At 36.4% G+C, this 23,959-nt stretch overlaps 1 protein-coding gene across 2 annotated transcripts in view; it reads right to left on the bottom strand.

Annotated features, from left to right (window-relative positions):
• The window catches only part of LOC108974361 (uncharacterized transmembrane protein DDB_G0289901), a gene marked incomplete at its 3' end in the record, with an annotated part of 224,825 nt that overhangs the window by 164,733 nt on the left and 36,133 nt on the right, over window positions 1–23,959 (bottom strand). The window contains 1 exon segment of one of the 2 annotated variants that reach the window (XM_018942136.1): window positions 9,626–10,017. 2 annotated transcript variants of the gene reach the window in all.

Raw genomic sequence — 23,959 nt, 5'->3', positions numbered from 1 at the left:
TTTTCTTGATAAGTATTAGAAAACTTTAGAAGAAACTGGAATTTTTTTTTTTTTGTAGCCTAGAAGTTATGTGGACTATTTAAGGTTGAATTTTTCATTTGAAAATTTGCAGTTGACATTTTCCCTTGAATTTTATCGCTCAGTTTGTATGGTAGCTATATGCTATATTAGTTCGATCTGAAAAATTTCTTCAGATATTAAAGTATTGTTATGGAAAATAATTTATACGAAGTTTTGTAAAAATATCTTGACAAATACAGAAGTTTTCCATACGAGTACTAGATTTTGATCGATCCGTTTGTATGGCAGCTATAAGCTATATTGTTTCGATCTGAAAAATTTCTTGAGAGATGAAATAATTATCTTGGAGAATAATCCAGGACAAATTTCACGAAGACATCTCTTCAAATAGAAAAGTTTCCCATACAAGGATTTGATTTCGGTCGATCAGTTTATATGGCAGCTATATGCTATATTAGTTCGATCTTGCGAATTTCTTCAGATATCATAGTGTTGCTATGGAAAAAAATGTATACCAAATTTTGTGAAAATAACTCGGAAAATATAAAAGATTTCCATACAAGGATTTGATTTCGGTCGATCAGTTTATATGACAGCTATAAGCTATATTAGTTCGATCTTAACAATTTCTTGAGAGATTATGTTGGTATCTTGGATAATAATTTACGTGAAGTTTCATGAAGATATCTTGTCAAATAAAAAAGATTTCCATACAAAGGCTTGATTTTGATCGATCAGTTTGTATGGCAGCTATATGCTATAGTGATCTGATATCAGCGGTTCCGTGGAATGTATACGTTTTTGGATAGAAAATGACGTGTGGAAAATTTCAGCTGGATAACTTAAAACCTGAGGCATTTATACTTTAGAAAACAGTTACAAAAACAGTTCTGGGAATCAGTTCTAACTCAGCGGTGTGCCCAAAATTCATTATGGTTGCCACTACTTCGAAGGGAACAAACTATTGGTATATTATTATATACTTTATTATATTTCATAAGTAAGGAGATACCGTGCGAATGTGCAGAACAACGCAGCTGAATAAAGTAGCCAGCAATATCTGGTACTCTCATACCTTGCTTCTATCGCTTAGCACATCAAATTGTCATGCCAGATTTACAACTTGTCTGTAACGCTGATTTTCACATTTGACATACCGTGAGACAGCCGAATATTTATATATACATACATACACTGCTATCACCAGCGTATTTTCCTCGACTTCCAGTGGCGCTCTGAACTAATTTTAGCCATGAAAAACATATAAATCGATTTTTAATCAACGTGCTTACGCTTGATTAGTTTGATTCAAAGCAAAATAGCACAACGACACTTAAATTATCGTATATAAACAAACACACAATTTCACTTAATGTTACTATAGTTAGTTCTGGGGTGAAATACTTTGCATGGGTTCGGGTATTTTGAAGCACACAAATCAATTTTCCCTCAAATGTGTAGCAGGCAAAAAGCTTTGCAGCCGGGCGGGCCGGCCGTGCGCGACCGCAGTGATACATTAAACTTTTACTCCAACTGGTTGTCGGCATTTTGCACAACTTAACGCTGCATTTTATGGCAAGCCATTAATTTTTTGTTGTTGAAGTTGAATTACAGTCTTTTTTCTTTTTTTTGGTGTGAATTATTAATGTTTACGTGAATTAATAATTTTCGGGTGAAACACACTTCGAAGGTTAACGCTTTTTCGATTTTTTTTATTAAACCCCTATGATGCAATATTAAAACAGGGTGGTAGCAACAAGAATTGTCTTTTAAAGGAAAACTTAAAGTCGAAAATGAAATGAAAGTTATCGAAAAATTGTCGATAATTAACAAAATTTTTATAAAGATCGCCATTAGAAATATGTTAAAAATATTTCTCTGAATGCTAAATACCTCTAAGGTTTCACATTCTCATATAAGCTTTCATTATGGAAAATCTATTGATTATTCACGAAATAATTTCAAAGAAAAGTCAGCATAAGTCATAAAAGTCTCCATTGCCAATATGTCAAAAATATTTGTTTTGCATTTAAGCTTGCATTATTTGTATGAAACTTTAATGAACCTTTTGTGAAAGCTCTTTTTTCCAAAGGAATTCAGTTTATAATGATTTAAGTCAATAAAAACTTACTTTAGTAGTCAATTAGGCGCTTGGAAGTTTGATAAAAGTTTTGAGACCTTCTTCTTGTTTCATATGTAATGAAATCCATCAAATAATTTTAATAAAAGTAACACACAATTTACATAAATCTCCATGAAGGAGTATAGTATATGAAGAGCATTGAGCTTTCACATCCGGCTTTAAGCTTTCTACTGAATAGCTTTTTTAAAGCTAGTTTTTGTAAAATAATTTTATTGCCATTAAGTGAAGAAAAATTTAAATATAGTAATCAGCTAAACGCTTGGAAGTTCCATAAAGTATTTTAAAACCCTTTGCTAGTTTCATATCTAAAGAAATTATAGAAAAATTATTTATAATAATTCAAGTAATTTTAATAAAAGTAACACACTTTGCATAAATCTGCAGTAGTATATGAAGAGCGCTGAGCTTTCACACCCGCCTTTAAGCTTCACCATTTGCATGCAATTTTAATGAAAGCTTTTGCGAAAGCTCTTTTTTTTTAAGTGTACTAGTGATACAGGTTTTTGTCAACAAAAATATTGATCCAGTAATCAGTTAGGAACTTGGAAGTCGACAAAATCTTTTAGGCCTTCAACTTGTTTCTTATCTAATGAAAATTAGGGGAACATTTTTCTAATATTTTCAATAAAAGTAGCAAGCTTTATATAAGTCTGCATTAAAAATATTTCTTTGAAAGCTTAAATCCACTAAGCTGATCGGCGTTTAAGCTTTCATTAATTTTATGCAATATTAATGAAAGCTTTTGCGAAAGCACTTTTTTCTAAAAGAATACTATAGATACAGGTTTTAGTCAAAAAGTTATGTATTATTCATTTAGGTAATTGGAAGTTGGAAGTTGGACAAAAGTTTTAAGACCTTCAGCTTTTGAGAACTACAACAAATAGGCAACTAATCTGTGAATTTAATTTTCATCATGGTACGTCTTTCAGAGCTCTTTGTGCAGGAACTACCCTTCACAATCGCTACTTTCAACTATTAGTTTTACATTACAAAAAATATGTGTGCCACTCATTTTACGAGGCATTCAAGCGGAAATGCAATTTTTTTAGTCCGTTAGTTTTGCGGTAGCAGCAAAATCTATGACAAGCCATTGTTTGCGCAACGAAATATTTTATAAAGTTGTTTTTATGCTAACAATAGAGCGCTTACAATAAATCCCCACTCTATTCACTCGTTATTCTCTCAACAATTTTTTTTTTTTTTTTTAATTTTTTTAGTATAAATATTTCAAAACACAAAAATTGCAATTAAAAACGATATAGAGCGCATGCAGCGAAGCAAGTGAAATTGAGGGGAACGTGTATTTTTAAATCAACCTAAGCTAGAGCGGGTAATATGAAACTCCAACTACCGGAAAGCAGTGCAAAAGGGTTCAGAACCGATGCGCTGTGCATAAAAGGAAAAAACCTAAGAACCACTCCAACAGCGGCCCTTGAAGTAATGCTAAACCAGCCACTCTCTGCGTCTCTGCTCAAAACTTCGCAGCTAAATTGGCAGGATGACTACTGACTGCTGGAAAATTTACATATCGAACTTTCGGACGTAGCTCGGTGGGTAATGGCGGTTTGGCAAGCAGCGACTACGCAACTGGAAAAGAAGGTTCAGGGTAAACATGGAAAGCATTTGTTGAAAACACGAAAATGGAGGATGGAGTTGGTCATATACTGCCTAGAGTTTCACACAATCCAGCGTTTATAGTTCCCAGATCGCTACAGTATATATCAAGCGGAAGTTTTTGCTATTAGGAAAGCCACGAAATTAGGCTCTAATGCATCAGCAGGTATCATATAGAAACAACATCATTAATTTCATAAATCATTATCGACCTTAAAAGCCTTAGAAAATACGGCAACAGTGAAAACTGTCGTCAGAAACAAGGCACTTCACTTCAAACGGCTGCCAGGCCACAAAGACACCGATGGCAATGAGATAGTCAACCAGATTGGCAAGAGTAGAGTATAGCTGTCATCCGATAACGTGACCGACATTACTAAACCCATGCATTGTCTGTACCACGATCCGGACAAGCACATGTCAAGGAATGTAAGAATTCGATGGAAAGATCTTTCAGAAAGCAAAATTGCGAAGATCATGTGCAATGCGTTCGATCCAATATTCATCAAGTTCCTGCTCATGGCAGATCGAGATCACTGCAAGACAGCAAGAAAACAATGGGCCATCTCGTGTGCACAAGTCCCGCACTTGAGGGCAACGCCCTAAGCTTTTGAGGGCTCAACGGTTGGAAATATTAGCAGAAGTGTCGATAGTGGGGTCGCAGAACCTATTCAAATTTACGGCATACTGAAGCTTGAGCACTTGCGGGCCTCTAGATTGTGACAACAACAAAAAAAAAAAAAAAAAAAAAAAAAAACACCCGAAAATTCTAATTAAATTTATCAGGTAAATGATTTTAAACAAAATGTATTTTGCTAAATTGCCCGTCCAAAGCCTACAAAGATGAGCGAGAGATGGTTGAAAACACGGACTACCTTCAACATCTTCAAATCATGAATGTATTAAATAAGTGAAGGATATGGTGCTTGAAAATCATCAGAGACGGGCTAAAGAGATGGCAAAAAATCTCGACATCTCTCACGAGTCCGTTGGAATGATTTTGGTGGATATTTTGGATATGAAACGCTTTCTTGTTCGACTCGTCCTGATAAAGCTGAAATTTTTTCAAAAAGAGTACCGTAAAAATGTATCTTTGGACATGCTTGATCGGGCGAATTCCGATCCTACATTCATGGAGAGCATTATAACTCTTGATGAGGCATAAGCTTATGAGTTTGAAACGCCAAAGCTAAATCAAGACGATGCTCATTGCTTTTCCCGATATTCGGCATCATAAATTTATTCCGAAGAGACAGTACGGAGTTCTATTTGACCGGATTGAGGCGTTTACCTGAGGACATCCGCCGAAAGCGGCCGGTATTGTGGAAAAACAATTCTTTTGCGATTATAATGCAATATCGCACCGAGCCTTCAGTGTAACCGAATTCAAAGCGAAGGAAAAATGATATAATTGAAACCAAATATAAGTTTTGGTTATAAAATGGTTCCATATTGGTTATAAAAAGGTTATGTTAAATGGTTATATACTGGTTATATAATAGTGGAAGCTTAAAATTTTAAAAATATATGTACTATGATGTAGCGAATCGTAAGCAATAAAAGACGGAATTTCGATTTTTTTTAAGGGTCATAAAAACTGTTAGTGTTGTTGTATGAAAAACTGCAAAAGTTTCGCTAAATAAACTGTATTTAATTTCCTTTGGCTTTAAACTCACATATGTCTTCAATAATATATGTATGTTATTTAACATTTTTTCAAGCTTTTAATTTCCCATAAAAACATTTAAAAAAAAATTACCTCGCCTACTGGCATATTCAGCATGGATTTCCTGTTGGCAAGTTTTATTGCGAAATAATATGTCGAGCAATAAATTTAATTTACAGCCATATAAATAACAGTAACAGCTGCACCAGCACACAAATATAACTGTTTACTTGCATAAATATGCAAAAAATTTATTTTTATTAAATAACAAATATTTACGCACAGGAAACTACACACACACATATACATATGTATGTCATATTTCAATATTTTTTAAACTGCCTTGAAATGTGTGGCCCAAAATACTTTTGCTACCACACATCAATATTTAAGGCTGAATTAATTTGACTGTGTGTGGTCGTAATAACTGTTTCACTGTGATTTATCGTAACTGTTTCGCAAATAAATAAAATAAATAATAATAGTCAGTTAAAGACATGTGAATATGTTTATCAATATGCCATCAATTTCAAATTTCAACGTTAATGACAAGTTTGATTTTATTATGAAATAGAAATGACATTCAATTGTCGTAAATAACATGGGACTGAGTGTGTGCTGCAAGCTGAGACTTATGTGGATATGCATTCAACAAATTTGAATATACATACATACATTAGTGTGTATGTGTGTTAGTAAATGAAAATGAATTTCAGCAAAATAATCCATGAAGCAAATATGCTGCCGTATGAAAATCATATACGATAAATGGAAATTCAAAACAAAAACTAAACCAAAGCATTATCAATAAGCTTAGTATGCACAGTTTTCTCATTTGATTCCGACAGTTTTTGGTTAGAAATACAGGAACTTTTTGCAATTTTTAATACCCGAAACTCAAAATATTAGGTTTGCCAAAAACTTTGAGACAGTCAGAAGAAAGATGTCGTAGACCCCACATTTAAAAAATGGGTCTATGAAATACCTTCCACGAAATAAGTACCACCAAAAATTGCTATTTCGAAAGTGGGAGTTATTTCTTTTTTAAAAGTAGGACTTATTTCGTCAATTGGTGGGACTTATTTCGTTACCCGATTTATTTTAAGTGGGACTTATTTCATTTTCATAATTTTAATAAAATATATATCAAAACAAGTAAAAATGTTAAGATCGGTTGGAAAAAAGAATACCCTTCTTAATGAAAGTAGTTTCCATACGAGAAGTTCAATCAGTTTATATGATAGAGTGTTACGATCTGGAAAATTACTTTAAATATTTTAGCGTTGCCTTTGAAAATAATCCGTCTCACATCTATTGAAAAAATATTGGCAAATAAGACCTTTTTCATACAAGAGTATATTTTCGAACGGGTAGTTTGTATGGCACCCATATTCTATAGTTGTTCGATATCGGATCGGTGGTTCCGAGAAAGTAGCAACTTTTTGGGTAGAAAAGTATATGTGAAAATTTTCAGATTGATATCTCAAAAACGTATAGACTAGTTCGCGTATATCCAGACGGAATCAGAATTGTGGAATATAACCAATCTAACCTATCTACAATCTGGCTAAAAATGTACATCCAAAATAAGTTCGACGGTAAGTTAACTGTAATTATAGTGAAACAAATAGCGTCGGAAATAGGTCCATAACTTGAACTGCTCTGACGAGATCCGTGGTGCATATTGTTGTTAACCAAACGATTGTTTCTAACACGTATAACTAATCATGACATGTAGACCTAAATCTATAAAAATGATCAAAGCGATGAGAGGAATTGATGTCCATACGCCTGCCGTTAAATCTGGTATTTTGTTGGTTCGTCTGTGTTAATACAAGTTTGTTGAAAACAGTTCGGAAATTTAAATGACTACCTTCATTTTTAAACAAAATTTAATATCTCTCAAGATTCTTAACCGTTCAGACTCGAATTCTATTTTCGAATATGTCATCCAACACTAACAAAGATGGAATGTAACACTCTATAGCGTGTTTCTATTTCGCAAATTGTGCTTGAGACCAAAATGGTTCAAAGTAGACTTGCTAGATTAGATATATTTTGGGTATATAATAGTTTTGAACTTCTGTTAGACTTTAAACCTTACTTTTGAAGAATATTATAGGACAAATTTTATATACAATCTGAGTTGATAAAGAAAACGGATGTGCAATAAAATTATCTCGTCCGTGAGATTTACTTTATACCGTGCATATCGGTTCGGATGCTAGTTATTATACTAAAGGTGGAAAGGTAGCTAGGTAGAGTGTCAGAGACCTTTATAATGCCCATTTATTTGCTGGAACTAATCACTCACTCTATTGTCTTCCTTCTAAACCACTCCGTGCTTCTGATGAAGTTCATCAGTACAAAAATTTATATTTGTACCACCTCTGAAAAGTGATCAAGTAACCCTCGGCCGATAGTTGCGATTATTTTCCTAAACAGAACCTTCCAAATGTATAGTTTTACAGTCTTCTCTTCTACTAAATTCTGACAGCTTCTGCAATCGTCAATGTTTAGTATACCTAGTCTGCTGGCATCTCTTCCAATTAGACAATGGCCTGTAAGCACTATTACTAGAGTTCCTATATCATACCTTTTTAATTTGAATACTCGACAAATTGCATTCATGAACCGTTTACCTGCTTGTTGAACAAGTCAGTTGACAGTACTCAACTAAATTTATAACATTTTCGTTAATTGAATATTTACAAGTAGCCAGAGCTATATAAATTTCTTCTTTGGGCTCCTAATTGCTTGTGCTTACATCGTATTCTAGAGATCCCAGCTACTGTTTACTGTTTTCAGATCTCAAAAGAAAGTTTTCTAGAAAAAAACTTTCGTTTATGTGCTTTTTAAAAGTAAGTGATTGACTCCTTTTAGACTCAGCTAAATTTGTAATATTTCCGTGGATTAAATATCTACTTATAGCAACAGGATAACCGCGTAAGCGGTGTCTACGCCAATAAAGAAGAAAAAATAGCCACGGGCATATAAATTCCCTCTTTAAAGGAGTCAAATTGTAGGTTAGTGCCTGGTCTGTTATGTTCAAAGTTACCATTAATGTCATTATATCCTAGAACTCACTACAGGTTTATCGTGAAATAGGATATTGAAACCACTAAAAGATCAAGGAAATCCTTCACTATCATTGACAAATTCCTAAGGGACTTCAGTGATTTTAAAGCCGCTTTGCTTGTTGATTGATTGATTTTCTTAGATTGCTGTAATCTCCGCTTGGAAGACACTGTAGTGGTCTGTTAAATGGAAAGCGTTTTTGTTATCTAATTTTGTCGAAACTACACCACCTTCTAATATTTTGGAGCCATCCGTATAGATGCTTATTTTCCACTGTTCCGCAAAACTCCGTGACCTCCGCCTGCAAAACACTGCAGTGATCTAGCAGACTGTAGGTGATTTTGGTATCTATTTTCAATTTTTTTTTTTTTTTTTTTTNTTTTTTTTTTTTTTTTTTTTTGTTTTATCTTCAACTTGATTATCTAGTTTGAGTCCATTTATATAGGTGCTTTTCACGGCGTCCCTGTCACCTCGACCTTTTTTCCCTCTTCTCTGAAGGAGAAGGCTATATTGGCATTAAAGAACCAAATTCAAGTTCAGTTCTATAAGATCACGAAAATCCACGGTATTGGATAGAAAGAGGAACTTACCAAGTAACTTAGAATTACCTTATTACAGGCGACTTAACGGATTTCCTCAGTCCAAGCGCTGACTTTGCTGCCAGTTGCTTGCAGAACAAGACTATTGAAAGTAAATCTAAAATAATTTTTGATGCCTACCTAAACGAGACTCTTTTGAATATTTTTGAGATCCCAATGTTCCAACCAAGAACTATGGGAAAATATTATAAATAGATATTTCGAAAAACGTAAATAGGTGGATTAGTGTCCATTGCGAGATATCAATTGACAGCTTCTTTCCATATGATGAATATTATTTTGATTGAATTTCAATATAAAGTGTGATAGTCGAATCAATAACCCAGGGGCTCAAGTGCCATTTTGCTTAATAGTAAATACAAAGAAAAAAATGTAGAAGTTATCAAAACTTTTAGAATGAAGGATTACATATTATTTCCGAAGCTTGGAATTATGGCTGAAATCTATGCTCGTTAACAACACTACAAAATCCGTCCATCAATTCTTTACAATTTAACTACATACCTCTTAATCACCTCTTCAAAGTTGTAGACTTGGCTTCGTATACTCCCTTATCACTTGAACTGCAGTTCTTAAAGCTCACGAATGAATTTAAAGCCGCGTGATAACCGTTAAACTGCGGCACTTATCAATCACAAAAACGAGTGTTTTTAGCTTGCACGAGTTATAACACCAAATTGATGAATGAAAACAACACACAGTTAAGAGGTATATTATGTATGTGTAAGATACAAGTACCAATCTTTTTAGACACGATATTGTGAGCAACTTCACCAAACAAATTTTAGGTGAGTCTTGAATTGACGCGCGAACTCAAAGACCGGAGAACCTTTCGGTTTGAATGCTTCGGTCGATTTGTAACACTGGCCTATAGAGTTGCTGCTGTCAAGGTACGCTTGTTGTGCGCTGCTTTCGGTGCTATTTTGAATTGGTTTTGGACTTTGTGTCCTGGACGAAACGTAAGCAAACGGACAAAGGCACGAAGCTATAATTGAGCGATTTCGCTTAGCACTGAAACGAGATTGCAATGAAACATGCGCGTGGTGAGAGCGAGCTTCTCCGACAGGGTATTTATAAACATATGCGCTGAGTAAAAGCTCCACAGTCAGCTGAGCGCTGTTAGCTATTACTTAGCGGTTGGGAGCGTATTTACTATATAAATAGCGGTAAACACTCAAATCAGCTGACGCAGTAGGAATTTGTGGAAATGAAAATTGAGTAAGTCAGAAAATAGTTCACGGTTGGCAGGCTTATGTGTCGCCCATAACCTACCAACCTAGAAAACGCATTGTTCGTTTTAACTCGTATTAACTATGTATTGGGGCATTATGTGCAGTGTCATTTCTATAATATCAACATACACAAATACTGTTATACAGGTGCTTAAAAAGCTCCATTGTAGCAGTGTTTCAATTTCACGGTAATGTCGACACTCGCAATTAAAAGCAAAAAATTAATGACGAACCGCATAAAATTTAGAATTAAACTGAAAGCTCAGAAAAACAGTTACGATTTAAAACGGTGGGAACTTTTGAAAAAAAAAAATTGCAAACAATTGAACAGTCCCGACGTTACACAGATGGCGCTACTAGCATTAAGTTCACACTTTTAGTTAGACCTAATCTTCGAAAGTCCGGCGCATGATATGGCTGCCTTCGGCTCATTAGTTTGTGAATGATATCATTTTGAGTGAAGCAACTTTCGTTATTGGGAAAAAATGGTTAAGAAGGAATTTCGCGGGTTAATTAAAAAATGCTTTTTCAAGGAAAAAAAAAAAAATACAGTTGAAGCAAAATTTGGCTTGATGACAAGTTCCTGGACACAGCTTTAGGAAAATCAACCATCAAGGATTGGTGCGCGAAGTTTAAACGTGGTGAAATGACCACCGAAGACAGTGAACGCAGTGGTCAGCCAACAGAGGTTGTTACTGACGAAAATATCAAAAAAGCCCACAAAACACTTTTGGCTGACCATAAAGTGAAGTTTTTCGAGATAGCAGAGCCCATACATCATATCATTCAAGGTTATTGGGGTATGCAAAAGCTCTATATACAGTGAGTGCCGCACAAGCTCAATTTTTACCAAAAACAATGAATATTTGATGATTTAAAGCAGTCTTTGGAGATATTCATAAAAAACCATAATTTTTGCGCTGGTATATGAGAATGGATGAAACATTGCTCCATCATTTCACTCCGAAGTCCAATCGACAATGAAAAATGGCAAGAGTCGGCTGGAAAGATGATGGCATCAAAATTTTAGGAAGCACATGAAATAGAGGTAAGATATGACCATCAGCAATGACTACTACATAGCGTTATTGGACCGTTTAAAGAACGATATCACCGAAAAACGGCCGCAGTTGAAGAAGATGAAATTGGTGTTTTGCCAAGAGAATGCACTGTGTCACAATTCCGTGAAAACACCTGCGAAAATCCATGAATTGGGCTTGGAATTGGTTCCATATGATTCGTACTCTCTATATCTTGGCCCCACGACTATTTCCCGTTTTCAGATCATCGTATTATTTAGATCTGGGCCAAGCGATTATCTCCCTTTTTAGATCTCAAAAGAATACTTTCTGGGAAGAGATTATAGGCAAACGAAGATGTGATCACCGAAACTGTGGCCTATTTTCTAACAAGAGACAATTCGTGCTACCAAAATTGTATCGAAAAGTTGGAGAGTCGCTCTAATCAATGATACCCTTGGAATGAACTATGTTCAATAAAATAAATAATCTCTTTTACTATGGTAGACCGAACAACTACTTCAGTTAAAACGTTTATAGCTAAATAAAGTAGCTTAGACAGTTTCTGATTAAAATGCAGTGTGTCATGCATGAAACCTCTGTTTTAAGCTGCAAATTTGGAAACGTATAAAGTTTTCCAAAGGATTGCCCACAAGAGCTGAACATTGGACTGCATCTAACAAAGATTAATGTCTTCGATTGCCACTCGCTATAATAAAAATATATGTAACAAGCCAGTGATTAATTCAGCGGCTTGAAAAGTCGAAATCTAAATCTCGTTGCTCGCAAAAAGTACCGACTGCTTTCTAGGTAAAATATAGCTTGTTTTCGATTGTCACTCTCCAAACAACATCAAGTAGAATGAGCAACTGGTTAAGTCCGCCTAAATGGCTTGGAAAATTTCAAGTTCAATCTCTATGCTGGTAAAAAGTGCGGACTGATTTGTCATAAAATGTGGGGTCTCTTCGATAGCTACTCGCCAAAGCAAGGCAATTTTAATAAGCAACTGGTATAAGCCATTTTCGATGGCTTGGAAAGTGGAAGTCTACATATCAAAGCTGCCAAAAAGTACCGAGTGCTAAGCTGGGTGTCATCAGTAACTGTATAAAATCCGTGACGCATTTTTAAAACAAAAAGTCATAAACTTAAAAAGTTTTTAATCACAAGTAGTATTTCCATAAAGCATTTAAAATGTAGTATGTTGGACTCTCTAAACAAAGTTTATTGAACATAACTGTTGGTGAAGCTTTTTGGATACTATGCTTCTAGTTTGACATGCAGAAATGTTATTGTTACAGTGCAGAGCTTACAGAGTTTACAGTGCGCTCAAAATAACGGTTATTGCAATTAACATACCTGTTTAAATATTTAGTTTGAAAAAGTCCAAATGTGTAGTTATATTTACCTGCAAGAAATGGTTTTGTGAAAAAAAAAAAATATTAGAAAATTGTTATTTATAATTTGATATTTATATGGAAATGTTATGCATTTCGATACGTTAAAATTTTTCGGTTGGAACTTGGATTGATTGCTGATTCACAGTCGTGCGGGCACAACATTCGACTTGTTAATCAAGCGGTTTCTAGTAATTTTATTAACGATATGTTTTATTTTGAGTATCGATACATTATATATGGGTTTCAAAGCAAATTAAATAAACTTTATCGATAGCAAAATCAGTCCATTTTCATACCGAAAAATTATAGTGAATCAAATTTCAGAACTTGTCGGTTAATTAGTTGAACTAATCTATGAAAAATAGTAGCACAACTTTTACATATAGAATTAATGCTTAAATTATATAATTTGTTCAGAAAATCGAAAAATAATGAATACATATATATTTAATGTAAATACTAAAACAACAAACAGAACAGTTAAAATGACACAAAGAGAGTAAGGGCGAAAAGCATCAAGTCATGTTATGTTTTCATGTCAGTGAGAGGAAAGTTGAGAGTGACTAACATAGTGTGAGTGAAACAAACGCTGTTAGCAACATTAACATAACAGTTAAATAGAAATAGAGGCAGCTTTCAGTAGCAGCTTTTACAGTACCGTTATAAAGAGATGAAGATATGAGCTAGACAAATTGAATGAGAAATAATTCAAAACATGTGCTATTTGTATATAAATATAAAGGCCAATTAGGTTATATACATGCAAATAGTTTTAGAAAAATATATATTCAAAAACGTGCACACTATATAGCAGAGTATAAATTCCCACAATTCATGTAAGTTACGCTTAAACTCAGAACAAAACACTAGAAACAACACCCAGAGAGTACAAAGTATGAGTTTGTCAAATCGAACACACACATGTCTTGATTTGTATATATGAATGTATGGAATGCCAGAAACATGCTACGGTAACTCTTCAACAGATTTTTAACTAAATTTTTTTTATTTAATAATTGGTTTTTTTTTTTTTTGGTTTTATAAAAGAGCCAAAGCAAGACTAGTACACAGAAACAAACGCCAAAATATTTCTTTATAATTTTAAGAAAAAAATTTCACGAAAATTTTCAACTCTCACCACACACACCGATTTGTGTAGTTGTTTCTGTGATAGGTGGTAGCTAAAACGAATTAACATCGAATTTAAAGTCAAGATCCAGATTTCTTAACGGATTACGTTGTATCTTCTTGCTGCCATGATGATGATGGCCTGGCGGGATGCGTATCGTTACCTCATTATCTTCTGTGGCGTCGAGAAGTCAGTTTATTTGTTAACAAATATTTAGACGCACACATGCATACATACACGTACATATTTAACGAGTACGTAAGTGTTGCCACAAAGCAGTTGTTGGTGTTGTTGTGCACAAATACATATAAGGAACGAAAGGTTAGCAAAGAAATTATCACAATTAATTAATTTCATTTTTAGCTTTTGGTGAGGCATAAATTATAAATATTGAGGAAATAAATATAAATAAACAAATTAGCATTAAAATCAAACATCAAAGGAAAGCTTACGCAGAGAGCTTTTAGCAGCTGTTAAAATAACAGTGAGTTATCGGACGGTACAGTGACACGTAAGCGAGGAATTCAGAGCTAAAATGAGAAATCGTAAAATCTTTGCAAACAATTTTGAAAGTAGTTTTTAAAGAAAGCACAACCGGATTACTCCCTATACAATGCAGAAACACTCAAAATTGGTCAAGATAAGGTAAGATAAATAGATGAAGATTGCACCGCGACCCAGGGTCTATTGTACCCACTCCCAAGTCACAACGACCCACCTAGCGCCAGCATACTAATAAATTCAAAAACAGTGCTAGGAGCAAGTGAGGCGCTGTGATGCATATTTGGAAACATGGATCCAAGAAGCTTTATCATGCGTCCGCAAACTGCTATTCAGTCAATTAGTAGATGTTCTAGAATTTCAAGCTCCTTGTCTAAGAACCGGCAATTTGTACAAAAACTTAGGCTCATAATACCAGTCTCAAAATCCAATGCACAATAACTCTTGTCAACGGTTGCTACTTCGGACTGAGTAGGCAATTGAAAATTAAGGTCCTTTCTCAACGAACGAAAACCAAATTTTACAAGTCACTCATCATCTCCGTTTCTGCTATATAGTGCAAATTCATGGACGATGGCAACATTTGATTAGTCGGCGTTAGAAATTTTCAAGAGAAGGGTTCTGCGGAAGTTTTATGGTCTTTGCGCCTTGCCAACCGCAGTCTATGGAATGATATATGTATCTCGTATATATGTACGACGTCATTGACATAGTTCATAGTTTTAAGAATCCAAATGAATGAAAACACTCCAGCTCTGAGAGTATTCGAAGCAGTACTTGCCGGAGGAAGCAGAGCTCTAGGAATATCACCACTCCACTCCAAAAAAGAACCGCCATACCACATAAGAAATTTTTTTCTTTGTTGACAAAGCCATTAAGCCAGGAAAGAATTCCATCTGAGAATGATTTTCGACGGAAATCGTCATTAGCTTCCATCTCTGTCAGCATCTCATCGAAAAAGCTACTACGCTTCAAATGATCTGCCAACTTCAGCATACATTCTTGAATAATACTTGACCGAATAGGGCAAGTCCCACACGCAGTGAAGAAAATATAGCAACCGTGGCTGAGAGTGTACACGAAAACCATGGAGAGTCGATGCAGCGCCTTTCGCCGTAACTCCGACTAACGTATATAACGACTTGGAGCATTTTACGTCAAGATCTTAAATTGAGAGCGTACACAATAGAGCTTGTACAAAAACTGAAGCCACTCGACCTCGCAAATGACATTGCTTCGCTCTATAAGCTCCTAAAAAATTCCAAGAAGATCCGACGTTTTCGAGTCAAAATTTATTCAGCGATGAGGTCGATTTCTGGCTCAATGGGTATGTAAACAAGCAAACTTGCTTCATTTGGGACGAGAAGCTGCCTGAAGAGCTGCCATATTATCCAGAGAAACAGTGATTTGATGTAGTTTGGGGGTTAGTGGAATCATTAGTCCATATTTCTTCAAAAATGTTGCCGGTGAGAACTTAACTGTCAATGGCGACCGCTACCGCGCTATGATAACCGACTACCTGTAATTGAAGCTCGTGATCGCGGCGACATTTTGTTTCAACGAGACATCATAGTCTATGCAGACAATGCCGCCTCGATTCAGGCCTTCCAGCAACACATCACGCGTGTCATTCGCCAGTCGAAAAGCTCGAAGAAGTCTTCGAAAATTGAACTCAAAGGATGGGCCAGCTGACAAGTAGCCGCGGCCAACATATCAAAAATAAATGCCAAGGAATGTTCTTCCGAACGATAATAAACATTTGCCATGAAATTTGATGGTTCTGTGTTTTTTCTTTAAAAAAAAAAGTACTTAACCTCGAAACGGATCACAAATAAGCATTGAGGGCAGTCTGAAAACTGCAAAAAATTTTATGAGAAATAATTAAAGACCAGAGTACTTTGGGCAGAAACGAACTATATATAAATTGGCAGTGCTTATGTACTGTGTATGAGTTATGAGTGGAGTCTCGAATGGAGTTTGAAATTCAGTTTAACCCTATACCGTATATAGAAGTTAACTTACAAATTAAGTTTTATAGATTCGTCCTCACCTCGCCGCCCTCAGCTCAGCTATAAAAAAAAAGTAAAAATTTTGTAGGATGGCTAATGCTGCAGTATCCGATCTTTAAAGTCGATAAAGTCTCTTGTGACCAATACAAATTCTTTTTCCAACATCTCAGTGGACTATCTGAAAGTTTGAGCTCCATTTTTTCGCAAACGCGGAACTACCAAAGAGGAAGTGTTGAAATGTTTCCACGTCGTCTTTTTTCATACATACTGCACTTAGTGTTAAAACTTTCACAACTAAGTTGAGACTAGCTTTACTGACAATAAAGAGCTTGCGGGATCTCTTGCGACCGACTTTTGGGCCAAAATTATCTTGCGAAAGCGGAAAACCCAATGAAGGTTCCGCGCTTCCGCAAAATCCAGCTATCCCTTAGTGAAATGCATGAAGAGCAAATACCTTACTGATAGCAAAGGAATAGTGTGTCTTCCCTTAGCAGCTCATCTGTTTTTGCAGATACCTGCGATCACGCTGGGCCTACCACGCATATTATTCTTATCATGAAATGACTAGATGCGATTAATAATGAGATTAGGCATTCCTTAACCATCGTTGAATGCACGGTTAGTGGGCTCAAGGGTAAAAAATCAGTTTTAGAAGGAGTTGGAGCGCTAATAAATCAGTAGATTATCAATCCGTAAGAATAAATACCAACCGACAGCAGATGTGAGCGTTTCAAAATCATACATTTACATCGATTCCATTAAAGTTCCGGTTGGAAATATCAAAACCCAAAACAATTGGCGCAACTTGTCAACGCAATAACTGGAAAACTTTCAGGGATCAACAAGTTAAAACACAAATACAAAATATTTTAATGTCTGACAAAACACATATATGCGAAACACAAAAGGAACGGTTGCCTCGAGGGTATTTGCAAGAGTGATTTCTGCGCTGCCGCTGCCACTGCATAAATTTGTATTTGTGTTCTTTTTTTGCAAACACGTCAGTTTACTTTTGTGCGTTAGTGTGCGGGAAAGGCAAGTACAAATAAACAAGCTAGCCTACATTCAGGCGCACAGCAAATATTTCGCAAACATTTGACTGCTTTCGCTGTCCAAAATTGTATAAGCAACTCGACAAACAAGCGGCGGAAGCGTAACACTTTTATCCGCTCGCCTTTGAGCGTCAACAGCCACCGGGTGAATGTGTCCAGTTACAAGGGATAAAATATAAATAGTTAAATTACAACAACAACATGAGGAATTACGCCAATATAAAGTCATAAAGCAGTGAATTACTCTCACAAATATTTGCAAAGAATATCTTCACTCCCACACCCAAAATTGAATACGCCAAGGCTGAATTCAGCATTTCTAAATTTCTGTGCCAAATAAAAGTCGATTTTTTATGAAAACTGAAAAAAATATATATATATGTATATATAAATTAGAAAATTAATTTTACTTTTTGAGTCTACAAGTCTGTAGACTAGATGTTTTTGAACTTATCGAAACCTTACCATCTTTTTGACTGCATTGCTAACTATACTGCAATTCAGTTTTCAAATTTCCACTACATCCAACACTCATTTAAGAACAACCCTAGTGCAATGTTTGTACATAAATATAAAGTTAGTATCTTTCAAAAATATTAATATTTATTTAGTATGAGTAAGAGCGAATTAATGGCCGCGAAGGAGTGATGGTCGAAATTCTCGTTACAAAGGCGAACCAGTGAGATCAGAACCAGTAAATCCATTGAATCTTTTCAACAATAAACGTAGTTTTATTTACAGTTTATTTAAGTGAAGGTACGTTCAAAAGGCTATACTTTCCAGGAAGTTTCAACGATCCCAAAGAGCGACTCTTACCGACATGTCCGTTAATGTTAGAAATAGCACCCGTGACATTGGCTTCTTCACCTGATCTCTCCAACAAAATGGAAATCTTCCTCGTCCTCTACTTCCACTAGCGGTTACTTAATCGAAAACTTTCAAAGCTGGAGTATTTTCTTCGTTCGATTAATCAACCGCATACAACGTATCGTTCCATCACTGTCATAAAGACCTACTCGCCTACGTCTTCGCTTCATCCATCTGATTTCTTGGACGGCGATGTTGGAAGCCTTTATGAGGACATCAATTAGCCTAGCATCGGTACCTTGTCTATGAACATTCCAGGTACAGGCCCTTAAATCATATTCCTTGTTACACTTGCTGTGGTCGTCATTAAAAGGCGGATCTTTCATCCGAGGGTGTTGTTTACTTTTTATAGGGGTGGTTTTTAGTTGCCGGACGGGGTTCAAGATCGACGCTCGCTCGCAGCCGCACCTCTGGTGAGCAAGTGCTGCAATTACGCTTCAGCAAACCCCTAAACCGAATATGTGGCTCCGCCAAAGCCCAGGCTTCACACGGGTGGGTTACCGCATCTTACGCAAGAGTTACTTACGTTCCCAGGGGCGCGGCGAGGACGCAATGAATAAGGTATAGTCCTACAACTGTAACTGCTTAACCAGAAGCAAACTTTACCCCATTACATACAAGAAGGTTTGACACTTCCTTCAATTGCATTCCATTTCACCTCTCACATCCCCCAAGGGGAATTTGTAGACTAGTAGAAGTCACTGAAGAAGAGATGAAGTAAGTGTGTGCATCCAGACAATTTCTCCTCCATGGAACCGCCTTTATTTCGCTATGTCTGAATTCGGGATCCTCCTAAAACTAATAATGGCATTATGCAATACCAAAATTCCGTAAGGATCAGGAAGAACCTCTTCGATACCAAAGAAAGTTTCAGGCAAAACGACTTCCCATCGTGCAATCTACTGCTGAAGAAAATAAATGAAACAGTCAATACCAAATATCCCTGCCACCAAACGAACAGTCGTCGCATTCGCTACTTGGCTTCCCCTCACTGTTGACATAACTTCGAAGTCGTAGAATATTTCGCCTATTTTGGAACCAATTTTAACACCAACAACAATGTCAGCCTCAAAAACCAATGCAGAATAACTTTCGGGAACAGGTGCTACTTCCAACTGAGAAAGCAATTAAGTAGTAAAGTCCTATTTTGACAAACCAAGACCATACTCTACAAGTCACTCAACATCCCCGTACTGCTATATGACAACATCTGACGCGTCGACGTTAAGAGTTTTCGAGAGGAAATTTCAGCGGAAGATTTATGGCCTTTGCGCATTGACAATGTCGAATATCGGATTCGTTGGAACGGTGAGCTGTACGAGATTTATGACGACATTGACATAGTTTAGCGAATTAAGAGACAACGGCTACGCTGGCTAGGTCATGTTATCCGAATGAACGAAAACACTCCAGCAAAGTATTCGACGCTGTATCCGCCGGTGGAAGCAGATGAAAAGGAAGACCTTCACACCATTGGAAAGAGCAGATGGAGAAGGATCTGGATACACTTGGAATCTCCAATTGGCGCCAAACAGCGAAAAAGAAAAACTACTGTCGCGTTGTTGTAAGCTCGTTAACCGTTAAGAAGAAGATATGATTTTACATGTATGTATGACACAACTAATCTGCTTCTCCCTCATTTGGCCCATCTAGTTTTTCTAAAGGCTTTTCCGACATATAACAAAGAGTCATTTGAAATTCGGAACGGGTTTCAACATAACCTCATTGATATTTTATAACGGCAATGTATTAATGCAATCAGGGAAAATGGAGTCGAAACATAATGTGTGTGTGTGTGGGTGGGTGTGAGTGTATAAAATGTACATCACAACGCTTTGTTACAAAAAACATCAACAACAACAATAAATGAACGGAGAATTCCACAACGGAAATGTGTACAATAACGGTAATAATAACAAATAGTCGCCGCCCACACAACCCTGCAACAGTGCGAAGACTTCTTACAAAACACTGAAACGCGGTAAACTAATAACAACAACCCCTACAAACGCCAACAACAAACCAAGAAACGACTTGCTGTTTTGTTGTTGCGCTTTGACGTTGCGTACGACAGTCGTTTTGTGTCGATACCATTATGTATTGGCATTTGTGGCCACCGAGTTCGCGTAGTCGATGGCGTGAGGCACGTTGCAAACCAAAGCGCAAAGTATAAAAAATTACGGTAAAGTACTATGTGACAACAACAACAAAAGCACAAAGCGCACCGAAGCTGAATTGTCCTCCAGCGTTGGAATGGCAACCGCTACAACAATACGAAACGCAATTTTAGGATTTACAGAAATGAAAAACTCTTTACACTTTATAACCATAAACAAAGATAGAAGCAACATCGTTTTAACGGATCCACACTTTTGCATAGTATTTTACAAATGAGTATAGGTTTTATTTGCGGTATAACTCTCCATTCGTCTAAATGTACATACGAATCAAACGGTCTCTGTATAGATCTTACGTTAGGTGGACAGCTCGAGACGTCTGTTCACTGTGCTGCCTGGAACTTCTTAATACGAAGCAAAACGACCATCGGCCGACCAACCTAGAGCAAGCCACAAATTTATTGATACTTCGAATAATCTCACGTGGACAAACAACTAAAGACGCTTATTCGTTGTGATATACATAAATCTTAAGTATGAACCGAAAAGATCGTCGGTCGACCAATCTGGACCACACCACAACTTTATTGAGGTATCGAATTATTCCATTATATTCTCGGCCGATCAACCTAGAACAAGCCATAAGTTTACTGAGCCGGCTAGCATCTACTCCAAACAAATCCGCCGGTTTTGTAACAACTTTGATAAGCGTAATGATTCATCATGCCTTGCATAGGCTCGAAAGTGTTGTTTCCACCTCATCTTCTTCTCTGCGACTTTGTTAAGTTCTTTCTTCCAAAGTCTTCGGCCTCACCGCGTGAGTACCAATGCAACCGTGTACAGTTAGGACACCTGTCGATCATGTGAACCTAGCTCAGAGCTAAGTAGTAGCATGAACTTTTTATGTACCACTTTGAGACAGAAAGTTTTCGAAACCCCAGAAGATTTGGTTGCTGATCACGGCTTATTAAGCTCACAAGCATACAATAGTGTCAGTGTCGGAGTACAAGAAGACAAGGAATCCCCTACTTGCTGTCATTCTGATGGAACTTGGGTTAATAACCTATTGAAAGAACTTGAGGGACGAGGCAGTGAGATGATAACCTATGTAGATAAAGCTTCCTCATAGTTAAAGGAAATTTCCTAGATACGTTTAACGGTTTACGTAACCCGAGGGTACCTCTTGTAGTAGCTAGTTGGGCGGTAGAAATATCCCCACCACATATTCCTTACGCATAACGAGGCATAACGGCGTGCAAAGCTCTGTCTACCGATCTGTTTTTGCTGTAGGCTCGCTGAGCCCTCAATATTATGTTTTGATGTGCAGATGCATAAATTTCTCCAGCGCTTTCAATAAAAACGAGTATAGACCTGAAATCCTTGATATTAATACATCTTTTTTCCGACCTTCGGGATATTCTTAGCTGCCTCCATATTCGTGTAGATTCCAAGGTAAATAAAAAAAAATATAGCTGCATCATAGAGAATAGCGCTTCCGACAAAAGAGCAGCTCCTTGCAGAGATCAAAAATTTCAGTTCGACATCTCTAAAACTTAGCGACTAGCTCACGTGTATAAAGACAGATGGAGATGGCGAAAACGATTCATCTAAACATTTATATATAGTTTATAGGGTATTCTTCAAATTTGAGATGAATCCCTTTCAGAGTCTAATAAAATGAGCTTTAGCGAAATAAAATTGGCAAGTTTGTCGAAGATATCTCCAGCTTTGATATAATTATAGTTTTAAAGGAATGACTTCAGATATTTAGTTACTTACAATAATATTAGACTAATTGTGTTCACTGATATAGACCTGACCTAACTAGACGAAAGTCTGTTCTCATTTTCGAATGGCCGTAGAATAAAAGTAATCTCAGTGAATATCCATTGGCGATAAAGACGCATAACACAAAGTTCCATCATATATAGGTTAGGAACTCTAACTTGACCTAAAAAGGGTTAGAATAAAAATATAAAGTCAACTTTTGAGAGCGATCAGTTTTAAAGGGTACTTCTCAGGAATATTGAGTCGCAACTGCATAATGAGCATTTTTTTCTTTGAAATCCAAGTTTTACCACGCTTGCTGATTCGAACTCTCATTCTTAACTAAGGGTATCACAAACAATTTCAGAGGTTTCAGTGTATGAGAATTGAGAACTTAACCTTGGGGACCGTTATCGTGACATGAAAGCCGACTATTTGACGGCTGAAATTGGAGCTTGTGATCTCGGCGACATTTGGTTTCAACGAGATGACGTCACTTCCCACAACTGACTCGAACGAGTCATCGAAAATTGGACTCAACGAATGAAACATCTGAGGTAAACATTTCAAAAAGATAATCTTCAAAAAATAATTGCCAACGACTGTTCTTTCAAATGATAACAAACATTCCCATCATACTAATGTTTCACTGGTTAGAATAGACCTCACGATACTGCTATGCAGTCTTCATATTTTTCTCACTAGCTTCTCCTAATGGCTTCTGCCCTTTACATTCGTCCACCATGACAGAAATGTCGACGAAACTTTGATTGATTTGCTCCGAAAGTTCATTTTAAATTCGCTTTGCTTCCATTTCCACAGACATTGCTCATTTGAAGAAGTTTGCCTCAAATGACATTCTAGTTAAAATTTAATGTTTTGCACTCAAACACAAATGCAAATATATTATATGCATTTCGTTATACACATACATACATGTGGTCTTTTAGATGCTTATGCGCACATATAAATCTGTAAGCGGCAGAAGTACGAGTATGTGTCACGTAAATAACTTTACTCAAACTATTCTCGTTCTCCGCTCGCTTTCGGCACATCCTGTCAAATCATGGTGACTAAGTATAAATATAGATTCTTACAAAAGCACAAACATACTTACACGCCACATAAAAGCGTGTTTGTGTGTGTGCGCGCAACACAGACAAAATGGCAGTAAAGCTGGCGCCATTAGCCGCGTCACGCATACTGGCACGTTTCATTGTCTTCCATTCGATTTTAGCCGCCAACATTCCGAATGGAAGCGGTTCTCCATAACAATTGTGAGATTTTGCTTGGATATTTGTCGAACTGAATTCTTGTTATTCGAATTGAAGTATGTATATGAAGATTTTAAATAGTTTTTGAAAGGTATACACAAGCACCAAGTTTAGTTTTTTCGATAGTCAAATCCTGCTTTTGAGCACTCATCTCTGCTTAGTATTATATTATATTTGTGCTTATTTTTCACACTAGTTTTCCAATGAAATCATTCTCTTATTATTAGCAAACTTCCAATTAAAATTGAATTTTGAAGAGCCGACGTCTTGAGTTGGACGTTGTAGTCATGTGTGGAAGTTCACGCAAGTGAGGAAAGTTCCCTGACTTCCATTCACTTGGAAATGGTCAGAAACGATTCTTTTACATATGGCTCAAGCAGCTTAAGACTTCCGGTCTTATACCGAGTATCCTCTGGGTAGCCAAAGAATACCCGTTTGAAGGCAAGCTAAGTGAGAGAAGGTGTGCCATCAATC

The sequence above is a fragment of the Bactrocera latifrons genome, unplaced genomic scaffold (assembly GCF_001853355.1).
Source record: "Bactrocera latifrons isolate USDA-ARS-PBARC rearing strain unplaced genomic scaffold, ASM185335v1 scaffold_111, whole genome shotgun sequence".
NCBI classification, from domain to species: domain Eukaryota; kingdom Metazoa; phylum Arthropoda; class Insecta; order Diptera; family Tephritidae; genus Bactrocera; species Bactrocera latifrons.
Note: the sequence above shows the minus strand (reverse complement) of the source record. Positions and strands in the feature narration are given on the sequence as shown.